This window comes from Ambystoma mexicanum, chromosome 2p (assembly GCF_040938575.1).
Source record: "Ambystoma mexicanum isolate Mex_15411 chromosome 2p, UKY_AmexF1_1, whole genome shotgun sequence".
NCBI lineage: Eukaryota > Metazoa > Chordata > Amphibia > Caudata > Ambystomatidae > Ambystoma > Ambystoma mexicanum.
In genome coordinates this window covers 1,082,134,040-1,082,153,510 of record NC_090923.1, presented here as the reverse complement: position 1 = coordinate 1,082,153,510, position 19,471 = coordinate 1,082,134,040, and positions in this window count along the sequence as shown.

The following is a 19,471-nucleotide window of genomic DNA, read 5'->3' as shown; positions in this document are numbered from 1 at the left end:
CAACCAATTGTAGTGGTCCATATTATGAAGGACCTTACAGTTTGAAAACCAATGAGAAACTGTGCCTCATTACGAGGTTGGAGGTAGCCTTGCCGGTAAGAGCGGCATGGCTACCTCCATACCAGCATGAAAGTCCGGCACCAGCGAATGGGCAATTACCGGGGTATTCCAACCCCGCTCGACCCGGTAATTGCCATTTCACGGGTGCCAAAGCCGTTAGATCCCCATTCCCATTTCAGCTCCATAGGGCTCAATGGGAATGGGGATGCCTGTAGCACCGTTACCGTTCATAACGATGCCGGTGCTACAGGTATTCTGTGCTCGCGGGTGCCTTTCATTCCGCCTGGGCAGACCTGGCACACTGAAATGCACCCCCGGCACAACTCAAAGTTTGCCGGTCCGGTAACAACGGTACCGGTATGATTGCCGGTATCGTTGTTACCAGACCGGCAACCTCGTAATGATGCCCACTCTATATCTAATTTTATTGAAGATGACATGTTTTAGAGGTAGGCATAAGTTGTCCACCTGACAGTGGGCAGTCAATTACAATCCTAGTTCTAATAGATAATATACTTAGATGTTACCTTTAAGCCAATCCCGATCCCTAGTAGATTTTTCATTATTTGCCACGTAGTATGGCGTCACCTGTAATGTATTTTTAATATATAACCTTTGTTTTGTGAAAACATCGCTGAGAGAAATCGAGCGTACATCCGTTGATGTTTGCTGTAACTCCCTGTTTTAGATAATGGTTAATAAGACAGTACTATCATAAACAAATAATCAGGATGAGGAGATCCAATACAGAGACACAAAAGTGCTGTGTGTGTGTGTTTATTATGTAATCACACAGGAAGTAGTTAGTGGCTCAACAATTTACTTTACATTTCTTCCGATAAGCACGAAAGATGGTTGAAATAAACAAACGGACAAAGTTAGTTATACAGTAGTAGCACAAATAGGTGTCGGCCTCTGGAGTGTAGAGGTCAAAGCTACATTGGGATACATGTTTCCTTACAGATCGAGGGGGTACAGGAACCCGCTGGTACAGGAAAAACACGAGCCTGAGACTGGGGATGGTCTGAGGCGTGGTAAACAAAAAGTGCACACAACAATCTTTGAATATGACAAATACAAGGTAGTGATACAGTTGTGTCACGTAGTTCGACACAGGGTGGACACAGGGTGTGTTTCAGCCAAAGAAAGTGGCTTAGTTGGAGCCTGTCTTTATGCTGGCCTTCGTCAGGAAAAGGCACCGCTGGTGGTGCTGTCCGTGATGTCTGTGGGTGAAACAGAACTGTTAGGATCTCGAGTGGTTGTTCATTAAGTACTAAAGGTATTTAATACAGGCCAATTGGTGCCTAGGTGATACATCACATGGTGTATCCAAAGGACAGCTTACCTACTGCTGAGGTAGCAGAGGGATGCTGTCGGGAAATCCAAAATGAATGCAGGATAACCGGTGCAGTACTGGCACTGGGTGGGTCGGCTGTAGTTTCCTAGAGGCTGACGTGGTTCAGAGTCTCACGGTACCGGAGTGGGCCGATATTGGACCCAGGCCTGGAAGGAGAGTAGAAAAACAGGTGTGTAGTAACCCATAATCGTGGGGATTCGAGAGTGCTGGATGGTGTTCGTGACCGGCACTAGGTCGGAGGCAATTGGTGGCTATTTTGTCAACCGTGTCGAAATACCCTGTGCGCTCAAGGGTCATGAGGAAGATCAAAAGTGACCCTGGGTATGGTGGACAAGCGAGGCGGTGCTGTTATTGCTCTAAAGACACTGAGTACTAATGTGAGCTCAGTGGTGGTGCCTGGAGTACAGCGTTGGTGGTGTAGATAATAACTCGAGTGTGGTGCACAAGTTGTGCATCTCAAAGGCTTAACTTGTAATGCATCTCAAAAAAACGTACCCAGCGCGGGGGTAAGTGCAAAGGTTACCGAACTGAGAGGAACGCCACTGGCTCCTGGGACACACAGTGTTCCAAACATAAATACAGTTTGCCCTTTTTGAAGGACCAGATACTGGCGGCTACTTGAAACAGGAGCGAAGCCCTGGTGAGCTGGTGGATGGGTGCCTCAAGTGAGACTGATCACTGCGTTACGAGTGGGCAGGACGTGCTAGTGATATGACCCGGTGCGTGCTGCACGGCGTTCGAGTCGAGGAAAACTTACCGCGGTCGTGATGGTAGGCTGCCGTGATGCGCGGGGACTGCTGAGAGCCGTGTTAGTCGGTGGCCGAGGAAGCCGTGGCAGTCTGTCTAAAACACTGCCTGTTGCTGAAAACAGGCCAATGGGAGCCCGCGGTCAAACAGAGGCTGCCCGCGGGAGCCAATCAGATGGCTATGCGTGGTATCCCCATCGAAGTGCGAGACGACGCAGGGGATGATGGGTGATGTAGTCCGGTGGGGCGTGACATAGCCTCTGCTATTGGTGGACACATACAGAGAGTGTCACGGTGTGTGTGACACATGGACCAAGAGTATGTCTGGGTGGAGTGGACTCCTGTTGAGGCCCGTGAGGCATCGGCTATTGCTCTAGATACAGAAAAATTATACAACACGTAAAACAACACAGTTTAGGACTGAGGATTTCTGCCGGAGGCACATGCAGATTGTAGACATGGTTGGCATTAGTGTACAATTGTGCATAAAAGACAACACAACATAGCGGGCAACAATAAGGTTGAAAACATTGCTGCCAAAGGTGTACAGTATTAGTGTTTGTTGCACATTTCAATTTATTGAGCGTTGTAGACACTGGTGATAATAGGTTCTAGTGTAACCATTTGAGAGAAAAACTGGTGTGTGGGGATGGCCAGTCCTCTGTGGTAGAGTGTGGGTTGGACACCAGGCGGGCACCAGGCCAAAGTGACATAATTGAAATCAATTACTATTGCTGTAGTCTCGGTGCTGTGGCTGAAAATCCATGAATGATGTATTGATGAACCCAATGATGAAGGTGGTATCTGTAGTGCTCCCTCCGAGAGGAGGCAGGACCCATGATGAGTGAGCTAGAGTGTCTTTAGGTGTTACTTGAGGGTCAGACACCTGGGGAGGGTGTTGACGGCCATGATGGTGCCATGTTTACGGAGCACTGGTTGTTTTCTAGAAGTGTTTCCATTCAACGGTTATATTTAAACCGTTTTTAACCGAGTCTAATTTGTGAACCCATTTTTGCTCAAGTCTGGTGAGGGCAAGGTTGATATCTCCTCCCCGTCTTTGCGGCAGGAGTTGCTGAACCACGGTCCATGTGAATTGTTCGTGGGTGTGTTTCTTCTTGGTAAAGTGTTCGACCAAAGGCTTGTCCTCGATTTGGTTCTTAATGCACGACCTGTGCTCATTAATCCTTTGTTTGACAGGTCTAATGGTTTTGCCAATATAGACCAAGTCACAGGCACACTTGATGGCATAGATCACGAATTTACTCTCGCAGTTAGTGTGGCTGTTCTGTTTCCAGACAAGGTTCTTGTGAGTGAAAGTTTTGCTGTTGGTTGTAAAACGGCAAGCGACGCATTGCCCGCAACTAAAATGGCCTACCACTGGCGGAAGGTTCCACAGAGTTGTTGCTGGTTTAGTAGGTTCCAGAAAGGTATGGACCAGAGAGTCTCTTAGATTTCTGTTCTTCTTGAATGCGAACAGTGGTTTCTTCGCAAGAGTGCCTTCGTTCTTAACCAGATGCCAGTGCTTGTTGATGGTGTTTTTTATGAGGTTACTGACGGGATTGTACGTGGTCACACAAACGGTTCTGTTGATAGGGTCTTTCTCTTTGGTCGTTAAGCAAAGGGAGCGATCGGTGTTTGCTGCTCTTGTTTTGGCTGTCTTGATTGACTTCCTCGGATAGCCTCTTTGTCCAAGGCGTGTTTGCAGTTGTTGTGCATGGAGGTTAAATTTCTCTTTGTCAGAACAGTTTCTCCGGACGTGGAGAAATTGACCATAGGGGAGATTGTACTTCAACCCTTGCGGATGGTAACTCGTGAAGTGAAGTAGGGTATTCCTATCAGTGAGTTTTCTAAAGAGTTCTGTCTTCAACATCTCTCCGGACCGATAGATGTGCAAGTCGAGAAAATTGATAGCTTGATAGTTCCATTCAATGGTGAACTTGATGTAGTTGTTTTGTGCGTTGAACCATTGGTGGAAGGCTAGTAGTCCTTCAATGCTTCCTTCCCAAATAAGTAATACGTTGTTGATGTATCGACGCCAGACCTCGATGTGTGGTCTGTGGGGATTGTCGTTGTGGTAGATATGGTCCTCTTCGTATTGTGCCATGTACAGGTTGGCGACGTCTGGGGCAAAAGTGGCGCCCATGCTGACGCCTTTTATTTGCTGATACATCTGTTGGCCAAACAAAAAGAAATTTTCGCCCATAGCGATCCGGATGCACTCAAGCAGGAAGTTAGTAGGTACAGTTGAAGTGTCGGCTCGTTTATCAAGGCATGTTGCCAACGCCTGTAGGCCCTCTACTTGTGGAATGGAGGTGTACAATGCCTCGACGTCCATGGTGACCAATATAGACTGGGTGGTAAGATGTATGGAGTCCAAAATCTTGATAGTTTCTGTGCTGTCCTTCAGGTAGGAGGCCATCTTCCCCACGAAGGGCTTCATGAAAAAATCTGTGTATAAAGAGAGGGGTTCCAACAGTGAATCACACGCGGAGACAATTGGTCTGCCTGGTGGTTTGGTGGGGTGCTTATGTATTTTAGGTAAAATGTAGAAGGCCGGGATCATCAGGTGTATTTTGTTTAAGAAGACCCGTTCCTCTTGGCAGATCCACCCTTCCTCTTCCGCATGCTTGGTTAGATTGATAATCTCTTCTTGCAGCCGTAGTGTCGGGTCTCTGTTCAGCATCTTGTATGAGGTTTTGTCGTTGAGGAGTCGCTGGCATTCCTGGTTGTAATCTATGGTGTTCATGATCACAATGCCGCCTCCCTTGTCTGCCGGTTTAATGGTGATGGTAGTGTCCAGGTTTAGGTCCTTGAGGGACTGTCTCTCTGTTGGTAGCAGGTTGTCTTGGTAAAAGTTTTTCTGTTTTATTCCATCGGTAATCGTTTTCATCACGATTTTTTCAAAAGTCTCAAATTCGCTCGGGATGGTGTGAGGAGGGGGAAAAAAGGTTGATTTGGGTTTGAAACCAGTGATGTTGTCTTTGCTCCTCTCCGGTCCATGGCTGATGGAATCTTGTTTGCTGGGTAAATGTACCTCAAAGAAGTATTTTAACCTCAGAGTCCGGAAAAAACGTCTGAGTTCTGCTTCAGTGGTGAAAGGGTCCGCTTTAGTGGCTGGAACAAAAGAAAGACCTCTTTTGAGGAGGGTCTGTTCAGCTTGGACTAGTGGTCTAGAGGACAGATTAAAGATGGGAATGGTTGCTAGGGCTGGTTCGAGTACTATTGGCGCGTCCTCATGTATTGCCCGGTCTGTTGGGGGCTTCTCTTCGGGCGGCCCCATTGGCCCCCTCTCTGAAAAAACGGATGTTGTGGCGGTGGGCCCTGATTTCTGCTGCTTCTGGGGGAACCAGGAGTACTGCCCTCGAAGATCCTGAGCTGCCTGAAAAATTCACTACGCGATTGCGTCTGTTGTAGTTCGTTTTCTGTTGTTGCTGAAGTTCGTCGTAGTATGTTTCTTTGAGATAGGGATACGTTTTCTCCTCCGCATAGTTGGTGAGGTCTTTTCTAAATTTCTGTACCTTCCGTTCTACCGTGAGTTGGTTGAATTTAACTACCTCTTCTTCTAGTTTTTCTAGTTTTTGCTTGGCGTCATTGATAGTTTTATCCTCGACAAATTTCTTTTCGACAATCACTGATAATCCGAAATTCAAAGTCAACTTTAGCGGCGTGGGAAACAAATGCAGCCGCGACTGGATAATTCTCATAATAGACACTGCCCAGGAAGAATGCAAAAAACAAGGAGAGGATCTGGCCACCCTGGAAAAGAAATTTGTCGAGGATAAAACTATCAATGACGCCAAGCAAAAACTAGAAAAACTAGAAGAAGAAGTAGTTAAATTCATCCAACTCACGGAAGAACGGAAGATACAGAAATTTAGAAAAGACCTCACCAACTATGTGGAGGAGAAAACGTATCCCTATCTCAAAGAAACATACTACGACGAACTTCAGCAACAACAGAAAACGAACTTCAACAGACGCAATCGCGTAGTGAATTTTTCAGGCAGCTCAGGATCTTCAAGCGGCAGTACTCCTGGTTCCCCCGGAAGCAGCAGAAATCAGGGCCCACAGCCACAACATCCGTTTTTTCAGAGAAGGGGCCAACGGGGCCGCCCGAAGAGACACCCCCAACAGACCGGGCAATACATGAGGACGCGCCAATGGTACTCGAACCAGCCCTAGCAACCATTCCCATCTTTAATCTGTCCTCTAGACCACTAGTCCAAGCTGAACAGACCCTCCTCAAAAGAGGTCTTTCTTTTGTTCCAGCCACTAAAGCGGACCCTTTCACCACTGAAGCAGAACTCAGACGTTTTTTCCGGACTCTGAGGTTAAAATACTTCTTTGAGGTACATTTACCCAGCAAACAAGATTCCATCAGCCATGGACCGGAGAGGAGCAAAGACAACATCACTGGTTTCAAACTCAAATCAACCTTTTTTCCCCCTCCTCACACCATCCCGAGCGAATTTGAGACTTTTGAAAAAATCGTGATGAAAACGATTACCGATGGAATAAAACAGAAAAACTTTTACCAAGACAACCTGCTACCAACAGAGAGACAGTCCCTCAAGGACCTAAACCTGGACACTACCATCACCATTAAACCGGCAGACAAGGGAGGCGGCATTGTGATCATGAACACCATAGATTACAACCAGGAATGCCAGCGACTCCTCAACGACAAAACCTCCTACAAGATGCTGAACAGAGACCCGACACTACGGCTGCAAGAAGAGATTATCAATCTAACCAAGCATGCGGAAGAGGAAGGGTGGATCTGCCAAGAGGAACGGGTCTTCTTAAACAAAATACACCCGAGGATCCCGGCCTTCTACATTTTACCTAAAATACATAAGCACCCCACCAAACCACCAGGCAGACCAATCGTCTCCGCGTGTGATTCACTGTTGGAACCCCTCTCTTTATACACAGATTTTTTCATGAAGCCCTTCGTGGGGAAGATGGCCTTCTACCTGAAGGACAGCACAGAAACTATCAAGATTTTGGACTCCATACATCTTACCACCCAGTCTATATTGGTCACCATGGACGTCGAGGCATTGTACACCTCCATTCCACAAGTAGAGGGCCTAAGGCATTGGCAACATGCCTTGATAAACGAGCCGACACTTCAACTGTACCTACTAACTTCCTGCTTGAGTGCATCCGGATCGCTATGGGAGAAAATTTCTTTTTGTTTGGCCAACAGATGTATCAGCAAATAAAAGGCGTCAGCATGGGCGCCACTTTTGCCCCAGACGTCGCCAACCTGTACATGGCACAATACGAAGAGGACCATATCTACCACAACGACAATCCCCACAGACCACACATCAAGGTCTGGCGTCGATACATCAACGACGTATTACTTATTTGGGAAGGAAGCATTGAAGGACTACTAGCCTTCCACCAATGGCTCAACGCACAAAACAACTACATCAAGTTCACCATTGAATGGAACTATCAAGCTATCAATTTTCTCGACTTGCACATCTATCGGTCCGGAGAGATGTTGAAGACAGAACTCTTTAGAAAACCCACTGATAGGAATACCCTACTTCACTTCACGAGTTACCATCCGCAAGGGTTAAAGTACAATCTCCCCGATGGTCAATTTCTCCGCATCCGGAGAAACTGTTCTGACAAAGAGAAATTTAACCTCCATGCACAACAACTGCAAACACGCCTTGGACAAAAAGGCTATCCGAAGAAGTCAATCAAGAAAGCCAAAAAAGAGCAGCAAACACCGATCGCTCCCTTTGCTTAACGACCAAAGAGAAAGACCCTATCAACAGAACCGTTTGTGTGACCACGTACAATCCCGTCAGTAACCTCATATAAAACACCATCAACAAGCACTGGCATCTGGTTAAGAACGAAGGCACTCTTGCGAAGAAACCACTGTTCGCATTCAAGAAGAACAGAAATCTAAGAGACTCTCTGGTCCATACCTTTCTGGAACCTACTAAACCAGCAACAACTCTGTGGAACCTTCCGCCAGTGGTAGGCCATTTTAGTTGCGGGCAATGCGTCGCTTGCCGTTTTACAACCAACAGCAAAACTTTCACTCACAAGAACCTTGTCTGGAAACAGAACAGCCACACTAACTGCAAGAGTAAGTTCGTGATCTATGCCATCAAGTGTCCCTGTGACTTGGTCTATATTGGCAAAACCATTAGACCTGTCAAACAAAGGATTAATGAGCACAGATCGTGCATTAAGAACCAAATCGAGGACAAGCCTTTGGTCGAACACTTTACCAAGAAGAAACACACCCACGAACAATTCACATGGACCGTGGTTCAGCAACTCCTGCCGCAAAGACGGGGAGGAGATATCAACCTTGCCCTCACCAGACTTGAGCAAAAATGGGTTCACAAATTAGACTCGGTTAAAAACGGTTTAAATATAACCGTTGAATGGAAACACTTCTAGAAAACAACCAGTGCTCCGTAAACATGGCACCATCATGGCCGTCAACACCCTCCCCAGGTGTCTGACCCTCAAGTAACACCTAAAGCCACTGTAGCTCACCTATCATGGGTCCTGCCTCCTCTCGGAGGGAGCACTACAGATACCACCTTCATCATTGGGTTCATCAATACATCATTCATGGATTTTCAGCCACAGCACCGAGACTACAGCAATAGTAATTGATTTCAATTATGTCACTTTGGCCTGGTGCCCGCCTGGTGTCCAACCCACACTCTACCACAGAGGACTGGCCATCCTCACACACCAGTTTTTCTCTCAAATGGTTACACTAGAACCTATTATCACCAGTGTCTACAACGCACAATAAATTGAAATGTGCAACAACCACTAATACTGTACACCTTTGGCAGCAATGTTTTCAACCTTATTGTTGCCCGCTATGTTGTGTTGTCTTTTATGCACAATTGTACACTAATGCCAACCATGTCTACAATCTGCATGTGCCTCCTGCAGAAATCCTCAGTCCTAAACTGTGTTGATTTAGGTGTTGTATAATTTTTCTGTATCTAGAGCAATAGCTGATGCCTCACGGGCCTCAACAGGAGTCCGATCCACCTAGACATACTCTTGGTCCATGTGTCACACACACCGTGACACTCTCTGTATGTGTCCACCAATAGCAGAGGCTATGTCACGCCCCACCGGACTACATCACCCATCATCCCCTGCGTCGTCTCGCACTTCGATGGGGATACCAGGCATAGCCATCTGATTGGCTCCCACGGGCAGCCTCTGTTTGACCGCGGGCTCCCATTGGCCTGTTTTCAGCAACAGGCAGTGTTTTAGACAGACTGCCACGGCTTCCTCGGCCACCGACTAACACGGCTCTCAGCAGTCCCCGCGCATCACGGCAGCCTACCATCACGACTGTGGTAAGTTTTCCTCGACTCGAACGCCGTGCAGCACGCACCGGGTCATATCACTAGCACGTCCTGCCCACTCGTAACGCAGTGATCATTCTCACTTGAGGCACCCATCCACCAGCTCTTCGCTCCTGTTTCAAGTAGCCGCCAGTGTCTGGTCCTTCAAAAAGGGCAAACTGTATTTATGTTTGGAACACTGTGTGTCCCAGGAGCCAGTGGCGTTCCTCTCAGTTCGGTACTTACCCCCGCGCTGGGTACGTTTTTTTGAGATGCATTACAAGTTAAGCCTTTGAGATGCACAACTTGTGCACCACACTCGAGTTATTATCTACACCACCAACGCTGTACTCCAGGCACCACCACTGAGCTCACATTAGTACTCAGTGTCTTTAGAGCAATAACAGCACCGCCTCGCTTGTCCACCATACCCAGGGTCACTTTTGATCTTCCTCATGACCCTTGAGCGCACAGGGTATTTCGACACGGTTGACAAAATAGCCACCAATTGCCTCCGACCTAGTGCCGGTCACGAACACCATCCAGCACTCTCGAATCCCCACGATTATGGGTTACTACACACCTGTTTTTCTACTCTCCTTCCAGACCTGGGTCCAATATCGGCCCACTCTGGTACCGTGAGACTCTGAACCACGTCGGCCTCTAGGAAACTACAGCCGACCCACCCAGTGCCAGTACTGCACCGGTTATCCTGCATTCATTTTGGATTTCCCGACAGCATTCCTCTGCTACCTCAGGAGTAGGTAAGCTGTCCTTTGGATACACCATGTGATGTATCACCTAGGCACCAATTGGCCTGTATTAAATACCTTTAGTACTGAATGAACAACCACTCGAGATCCTAACAGTTCTGTTTCACCCACAGACATCACGAACAGCACCGCCAGCGGTGCCTTTTCCTGACGAAGGCCAGCATAAAGACAGGCTCCAACTAAGCCAAAGTTTAAAGTTCAAAGTTTACTGGGAGGATGGACTCCTGTACAGTGAGCCAAAGGATTCTGAGGGTGAGGACACCAAAGGTTTGGTGGTTCCCAATGCCACAGAAAGTTCCTTTTGGATTTGGCTCACCAAATTCCTTTAGCGGGTCACTTGGGAGTGATTAAGACATCGGACCAGTAGTCTGCACACTTTCAGTGGCCGCAGTTCAGCGTAAAAGTTAAGGAATTTGTCTGGTCATGCCCAACTTGTCAAGCTTCTGGCAAGTCAGGTGGTGACACAAAAGCCCCATTAATTCCACTACCAGTGGTTGGAAGGCCTTTTGAGAGAATAGGCATGGATATTGTAGGTCCTTTGGATCCTCAAACCAGCTCAGGGAACAGATATATATTGGTGGTGGTGGACCATGCCACAAGATATCCTGAGGCTATCCCACTGAGCAGCAACAACGCCCGAGTGGTTGCAAAGGATCTGACTGGGATATTCCCCCATGTTGGATTCCACAAGGAAGTCGTTTCTGACAGAGGCTCAAACTTCACATCAGCATATATGAAGGCTATGTGGGAAGAGTGTGGAGTCACCTACCGGGTCTCTACCTCGTTCCATCCACAAACCAATGGCCTTGTTGAGCGCTTCAACAAGACCCTGAAAGGCATGATAGGTGACTTGGAAGAGCACCTGAGGAGAATGGTATGGTATTGTTTATTTGTAAAGCGCCTATACACAAGGCTAGTGTTTCAAAGTGCTGAAGGAGGGAGGGAACAAGGGGAGAAAAACAATGGTCATTCAGAGCCCATTTCTGAATGATACTAGTCTACACTAAGCAAAGTAAGTGCATAACACAAGTACATAAGTACAACTGACAGTGTAGATAACAACAAATAGGTCTGGCAATGATTCTGCAGTTTTTTCAAGTGCATTGAGGCATGACCATGCAAGGAGGGGAGACAAGGGAAAAACAGGTAGACGATCTTCGGGGCATGGTACATTCAGATCAAGCAAGTGCGCACAGACAGGTGCAGGAGGGGGGGACAAGTACAGAGGGTTGGGGGGACCAAGGGAGCCCAGTCATTCAGAGCTGGGGTAAGTGCTGAGAGATGGCACTCTCATGGGTCAAGTGACCAAGTGCAGTAACGATGGACAAGCGCAAGGCCCGGAGGCAAGTGCGAGAGGACGGGCAAGGGTACCAGGGACCTGTGAGACTCTGAGCTACACTAGGCGGCCAGTCAGCGGGCTGTGCAGAAAAGGAGGGAGAGAGGAATAGAGCAGAGGATGAGGTTAGCAGGGTGGAGGGAGAGAGAAGGAATAGGAGAAGAGGGATGTCTTAAGTAGTTTCCAGAACTTAAGGAGATCCAGCTCAAGACGGAGGGCGACAGGGAGGCTATTCCAGAGGGTGGCCCCTGCAGAGGATAAAGATCTCCGTCCAAATCTCTGCTTGGAAAACCAGCTCACTCGCAGAAGGTTGGAGGTAGATGAGCGGAGGGCTCTGGAAGGACACTATTTAGGTAGTCCCCATTGTAGATAGGCAGTTCCCAGGCCCCAGAAAGCCTTGTGAACAATGTGGATGGTCTTGAACTTCATCCTTGCAGCCACGGGTGCCAGTGGAGGGATTTCAGCACTGGAGAGATACGGTCCCTGGGTTTGAGGCCAAAGATAAGTCTTGCAGTTCTGTTCTGGATGAGTTGCAGAGGGCGCACAGCAGAGTCAGGGACATTGAGAACTGGCTGTTGCAGTTATCCAAACTTGAGAGAACGAGGGCACTGGAGACAGTGAGCCACTGGGGGAAAGTGAGAAAAGGAAGAGTACCTCTGAGGAGAAAATGGGATATTCTCCTTCCATGCCTTATGTTCGTCCACAGGGAGGTGCCACAGAATGGATTACTGTTTAGCCCCTTTGAGCGTCTGTTTGGACACCCTGTATGAGGCCCCCTCAGTCTAGTGAAGGAGGGATTGGAAAGCAAACCCTCATCCTCGTCACGAGATGTGGTGGACTATGTACTCGGCCTCAAGTCTAGAATGGCAAAGTACATGAAACAGTCAACAAACAATATAAAGGCCAGTAAGGAGCTGATGAAGCACTGGCATGACCAAAAGGCCACAGTGACGATCTATTCTCCAGGCCAGTGGGTGTGGATTATGTAGCCTCTCAAACCCAGTGCCTTTCAGGACAAGTGGACTGGGCGTACTGTGTGCTGGAAAAGGTCAGTGAGGTGAATTATCTCATTGACGTGAAATGACCTAAACAGATGTGCAGGGTCTTTCACATCAACCGGCTAAAACCCCATTATAGCCGGGATGATTTGGTCATGGTGTTAGTGACTGTTGAGAGACTGAGGAGGAGACCGATCCCCTCCCAGACTTACTGCACACAGAAGCCACAGATGGGTCAGTTGAAGGTGTCAACCTTGCAACAGACTTGTCAGAACAGCAACTGACAGACTGTCGCTGTTTTCTGGGGTAGTTTGCCAGGCTGTTTTCTCTGACTCCTGGTGGCGCAGATTGGTGCACGCATGATGTGGACACTGGAAACAGTAAGCCGGTGAAGAGTAGAATTCACTAGATATTCGATAAGGTCAGGGACACAATCAAGGAGGACATTTCCAAGATGTTGGCCCTAGGAGTGATAGAGCCGTCCAAGAGCCCCAGGGCTAGCCCAGTGATACAGGGCCCTAAAAAGACCAGTATTGGGAAGACTGAAGGTCGCTTTGTGTGGACTACAGGGAGCTCAACTCTGTCACAAAGACAGATGCTCACCCCATTCCTCAGGCAGATTGAGCTAATTGACAAGCTCGTCGCTGAGTACTTTTGACCTCACAGCGGGTTATTAGCAGGTCGGCTTGACAGATGGAGCGAGAGATAGGTCAGCATTCTCAACCCCAGAAGGATATTATCAGTTCACTGTGATGCCCTTCGGAGTGAAGAATGCCCCTGCCACTTTTCAGAGGATGGTTAACCAGGTGTTGTCTGGACTGGAAAACTTCAGCGTCGCCTATCTAGATGACATTGCTGTGTTCAGCCACACCTGGGAGGATCATGTGTCCCACCTGAAACAAGTGCTTCAGGTGCTGCAGAAAGCAGGCCTGACTATCATGGCCACAAAGTGCCAGATAGCACAGGGCACAATGACTTACCTAGGCCACCTGGTCGGTGGAAGTAAGAAAAAACCTCTCAAAGCGAAGGTACAGGCTGTGAAGGATTGGGACATCCCCACCACACAGACGCAGGTGAGAGCCTTTCTAGGTCTCACCGGGTACTACTGTTCATTCGGAGGATATGGGACCATTTTCATGCCACTGAATGATGTAACGTCCAAAAAGATGCCAAAGAAGGTAACTTGGACCCCCGCATGTCAAACCTCCTTTCAGGATTTAAAGGATGAATTGTGCAGGGCCCCAGTTCCGAAAGTTCCATGCTATGTTCAGGAATTCATTATCCAGACAGACGCCTGTGATTTGGGTATTGGAGCAGTGTTAGCACAGCTGAACTCTGCATGGGTAGAGCAACCTGTCACCTACATTAGCAGGCGGTTGCCAAAAAGGGAAAGGAGCTGGGTTATCATAGAAAAAGAGGTGTATGCGGTTGTGTGGGCCGGAAAGAAGCTGAAACCCTACATTCTTTGGGTCTCACTTTACGATCCAGATGGTCCACAGACCTTTGCGATGGTTAATGGCCATGCAAGGGTAGAACTCTAAGATTTTGCAGTGGGCCATATCCCTACAGGGTTTAGATATGGACATCCAGCACAAGCCAGGCTCTCAACATGGAAATGTAGATGGCCTCAGCTGGTACTTTCGCCTTGATGATGAACCAGACCCTCAGTAGGGTGGTGGTTTACATGTTGAGGCTGTGGGGCATGTGAGAAATTCGACCATCAGCACGGGGAGAGTGCGCTCGCCTGGGCTTTTTTGATTTTTAAAAAATTAAAATGAATGATGGGAGACCAACCTTCGAGAAAAAAGTGCGAGGCCATTTCACACACATTACATCTGCTTCCTGCACAAAACGCAGAGTTGCATGTACTCTGGGAAGACACAGCCTACAGGCGCGGTCTTCCCCTGTCATATTCAGCTGGAATGTGACAGCCCCGGGTATAGCCAAGCATCTCAAACAGGGGGAAGGCACACCTTCCTCCAGCATGGGTAGCCTAATTTAAATATCCAAGGCTCCATGGATCTACATGCCCTTTGTCCCTGGGTTGGTGGCAGTGCATACTAACGAGATAATTGAAGCAAGCCTTCTGTGTGGGCTTGGTGGCTGAAGAGACCACAGGAAGACTAGACTAACAAGCCTTTGGTATGCAATGTGTCAAGTTGAAGCTAGTTCTCACCTCTCTGTATGAAAGGCAGTGAATGGCCTGCATGGGTCCAGCAGGTACTGCAGGTGTCCCTGCAGAGCAGACCCCTTTCAGAGGGGAGAAGTATGTGGTTTGGGGGGGACAGGAAGTCTGCTCCCAGTGAAAACTTCAAGGGAACCCTGCGCTTTAATCAAGTTAACCAGAGAGACACTTTGATCTTCAACAGACAGGGCGATTGGTGGGACTTAGGTATATGTTGTCACCCCCTTCTCTGTCCTCATGCATAACAGAAGATTGTTGCTGGGGATCCAGGATTGGTTCATTAAGGAAAGCTTAGCCAGCACCAATCACTGGGGCCCATTTGGCTTTAAAAGAGAGCTTAACCCCTCACTTTGCAGATCATCTGAAGACTTTGAAAGGAGTAAGAAGAAGGACTCATTTGGACACGAGCTGAAGGTAACGTCTACCTTACATCTTCCGCCAGTGAAGGAAGGCCAGGAGTTCCAAGAGGGAAGCAAATTCCCTCCCCTTTACATCTCCCAGGGAACACAGAGAGATACCAGACTCAAAGGAACCGTCCAGCAGCTCCTGAACCGGTACCCAGCCAGCACACTAGGTTCTGCCAGCAAGCTTCCTAGATGGGAAGTGCCGGAGAGTCTCTGGACAAAGGACAAGACTGTTGCCTGCAATCACTCTCCTGAGCTTTAGGCCATCCGCCTTGAAAGGGCACGAGCCCTGCAAAGAATCTAAGAGGAGTGCCACACAAGCATCATCCAGCATCCATCTTTTAAAGACATTTTCGAGACAGTCGAGTCCTCAAACCACATCAGGCTGCACCACTGACTATTGTCACGCTGCAGTCACAAGAGCCGTCTGAGCTGCCTTGACCAGTATTCCAAATCCTCCAATCAGCCCAGAGACAATGATTCTTTGCCCCGAGCTGCCGCACCGGACAAGCCTGCAGACGTCTGTCCAGCCCCGCTTGTCAAACTGCTGTCGTCTGGTACCCGTAGATGTCTCCTGCCACTAACTCTGTCTCAAGGGCTGCAAATCGCCCTGGAACTGCCTCGATGCTGTGGAGCACCAACACCTTCTTCAGCAGCAGGTACATTGTGTTTCTGCCCCCCTGGTCCTTCCCCGAAGGCCCCTAGAGACAGTTATGACCCTGTTCCCCCTTGGTGCTGGAACCGAATAACCTTGACCTGTAAGACTGATTACTTTACCAACTACCCTCATGTCAGTATCCAGAGTGCATCCCTTTTCCTACGTGAAACTGTTTGTCCTCTGTGTTCCTTTACAAGGTGGTTGTATTTGTAGTGTGCAAGAACTGTCTGTTGTAGTAATAATAAAGTAGATATTTGTATACAACCTTGACTGGACAGTCCCTTTTAGCATTGGGTAATAATTGTATTTTCGCTGTGTTGCAACTAACCAACAATCCATGACCTTGCGGAGATAAGCCTGCTGTTCCGTCCACGCTAACACAATTGGACAATGAGGTCTTATAATTGATTTGTTTTCCAATCTGTTCATATGCCATTTGGTGTACCAGAGGTGTGGGGTTGGTTGGTGGTTCAGAAACCAATATTCATCCCTGGATCACGTAGTGCCGCAGAAGATTTGGAGCTGTTGTGCAGGGCATACAAATAGAGGTATATTCGAAAACGCAAAGGAAGCCAGTGCAGGTAAAGAACAACACGAGTGGCATGATCAAATTTCCAAGCTCCAATAAAAGGATTTGATGAGGAATATATTCAGCTCCCACCTGGACACATCACACAATATACCCAACAACGAGCTGTTGGAAGACCCACATTGCAGCGAGGTGAAGGGACTACATGTCCAATGATCCTGCTCTAAATAGCTCACTTACTCTGCTGCCTCCCTCCCTGCATGCACCACACAAATGGGGCTCAATGTTTTCTTTGGCATAAAGGGAGAGTTGTTGTGATGTACGGACAATTGTAGAAAATACCAAACAAGGAGAAAATATCAAATCATACTAGTCTAAATCATTGTGCATAAATATGGGCGTTCTCTTGGTTGTCGATGGTTTCCAGAGGAGGCGGAGCGTAATTCCAAAGGGCTGGTTCCCTCACCAGTTATGTCATTGTATCCTCAGTCCAGGATATGTGATATTGGGACAATGGCTGGAGGTGAGGCTAGGATTATATTATTATTATTATTATTATTATTATTAGTAGTAGTAGTAGTAGTAGTAGTAGTAGTAGTAGTAGTAATTGTATTTATTGAGTCAGGCAAGGCTTCAGGAAGCAGCACAGTGCTTTACAAGTTATATGCGCACGAGAAGCAGTAGGGGAGCCAGGAAGTCTATGGGTGAGCAGAGGGAAGGCATGGCAGATCTGAGCGGCACCCATGAAAAGTCTGCCTGACTACAAGATGGTGGCCTTTCTTTTTATCGTGAACAGCATGAATGATAGTGTGATCAGCATGAAAGATACAAAAGATCAATAGTGTGGCAAGTACCATAATAAAGGAAATGTCCAATGAAGTTTCTATAAAAATAACACTTTAAATAAACTGTAAGGATAGACAAAGTATTAAAAACTTTAACAGCTCACCCCTGTTGTGAGGTGCACAGAGAATTCAGACTTTGGAGTAAATGACAATCTCGGTTTTGAAGTACAGGGGTCTCCAGGTAAACAGTCCTGTAGAAAAGTCAAACAGGTTCAACTGGTATGTCTTTAAGACATACTAGGATCCATATAACAAGGCCAGAGAGACAGAACTACGTACAAACACTGTTGTATCTTCTTTCGGGGTCTCAACTGCATTGAGCAGGGATTCTGGGCAACTTCTGGTGCTTTAAGCCGAGTTTGAGTAGGTGAGTTGGCTCGACTGATTTCATCACTGTGATGCAGTTCGACAAGTGGCAAGGGCTTGTGGAACCCTAAGACAGGTATGCATTGCTCAAGTCAGCATGGCTCAATGGCTCAACGGGTCTCTAGAAAAAAGCAGAGATTCGTAGTCAGCGGTCAGCTGGCTCACCTGGATCATACAAAGCATCACAGTTCAACATGCGACAATGGCTTGTGGCTCGAAAAAGCTTAGACCGTGCAGCAATGCTGAGGGTGGCGTAGCTCAAAGTTGCTTGAAGCAGCTCAAAGTTGAGAGAGTCTCAAAGGCAAGTTCATTGGGTTTTTACAGTGGCTGAAAGTTGACTGAAGTGCTCAAAGTGGCTCGAAGCAGCTCAAAATGGTAGACAGAGCCAAAGGCGGATTCCTTTGGTCCTTGGGTGCTGTGGGGCACTGGGCTCTGTCCCTGAGCAATGGTGAGTCAGTCTCCAGCCATATCCAGACAAGTAGGTCACCAAGGACACTTGCAAACCTGGCACTTTAGGAGGCATATTCCTGCGTAGCAGTGTTCCGGCAGCAGTCAGACAGTTCGCTTCAAATGTTCCGTAGAAGCAGTTAGGGAGAGGCTGAGCACCCTCCTTGGAAATCGTTGTACTCACCCCAATGGATGGGGACTGCGAGCACCCTTCACCTCAACATATGTTGTTGATTCTCCACATCTGCCAATATATCAAACCACAAATAGTTTTAAATGTATATTTAGCCAAAGCTCTACCATCAGATAAATGAGGAAATGCAGTCACGGGTATTTTGAACATGGGTGCCAGTAGTTTTAAAGGTGGTTGGCTATGAGTTCGAGAATTCATTTGGATTCTGCAGGCAGTTGTACATGCTACTCTGCAGCTTCCATTTTGCCAAATTAGATTTCAGCCTCAAATGTGTCAGTAGACAGGTCCCAGCAAAGTGTGCCTGTGTGAACTATGTTTTTAAAGAATGGAGCATTTTGCAAGTGAGGCCTGTTTAGAAGAACCCACATTGTGACAGAGAAAACCATCATCATTTTGCATAGGGTCCCGACCAAAGTGAGGGAGTTTGGAAAGCATAAAGAGAAGCAGAGTTGTGCAGAGTAATAGGACCAAAGGGGAAAAAGGGGCGTAGGGTAGAGGCTGGAGCTGGAGGATGGCACTATCAATGAGGAGAAGGAGTGGACCATAAGGGAGAGGTTGGAGCTAAAGGAGGGACAGATCAAGGTGAAGGACACATGGAGCAGAAGTGTGAGGGAGAGATTGGAGCTGGAGGAGAAGAGCAGAAGCAAGAGGGGAAGAATGACTTTGAAGGAAACAGAGAGAGAGTAAGAAGGAGGGAAGAGGGCTACAGTACTGAAACAAAGGATCGGACAGAGACTGAGAAAAGTCTCTCAGTCTTTGCATTGGCAGGGAAGGACCCTTCCCCAGGACTTATTGGGTGTCCAGATCCTAGTCTGTGTGAAAGTCCATAGTTCAGACAGAGAAAAAAGAGTAATGCGCCTTGCTGGAGACTAGGTAAGGTCATTGTTGTGTAGTGCTTGGTTTGCATGGTGGAATGTGTGATGTCATCTGGAGTGTTTGGGTGTGAATGATAGAATGCTTGGTGAAGGTTCCTAGCCCAGGCAGTTAGGAAGCCCCTGCCTGGGTGATGGGTGTGCCAGTGTTCTTGTCCTTTGTAACTTGCTTATATATTGTAACCTGAGAACTGGTAATAAACCTATGAAGTAACCACAAGACATCTAAGAGAGTCACTTCATTTCAGTCATAATAACCATAAGAGCATGTAGAGGAGAAAAATATAAGACAGAACTAGAAATAGAATTTTCTCACATTTCCACCTTGAGTTAGGCAGGGGAAC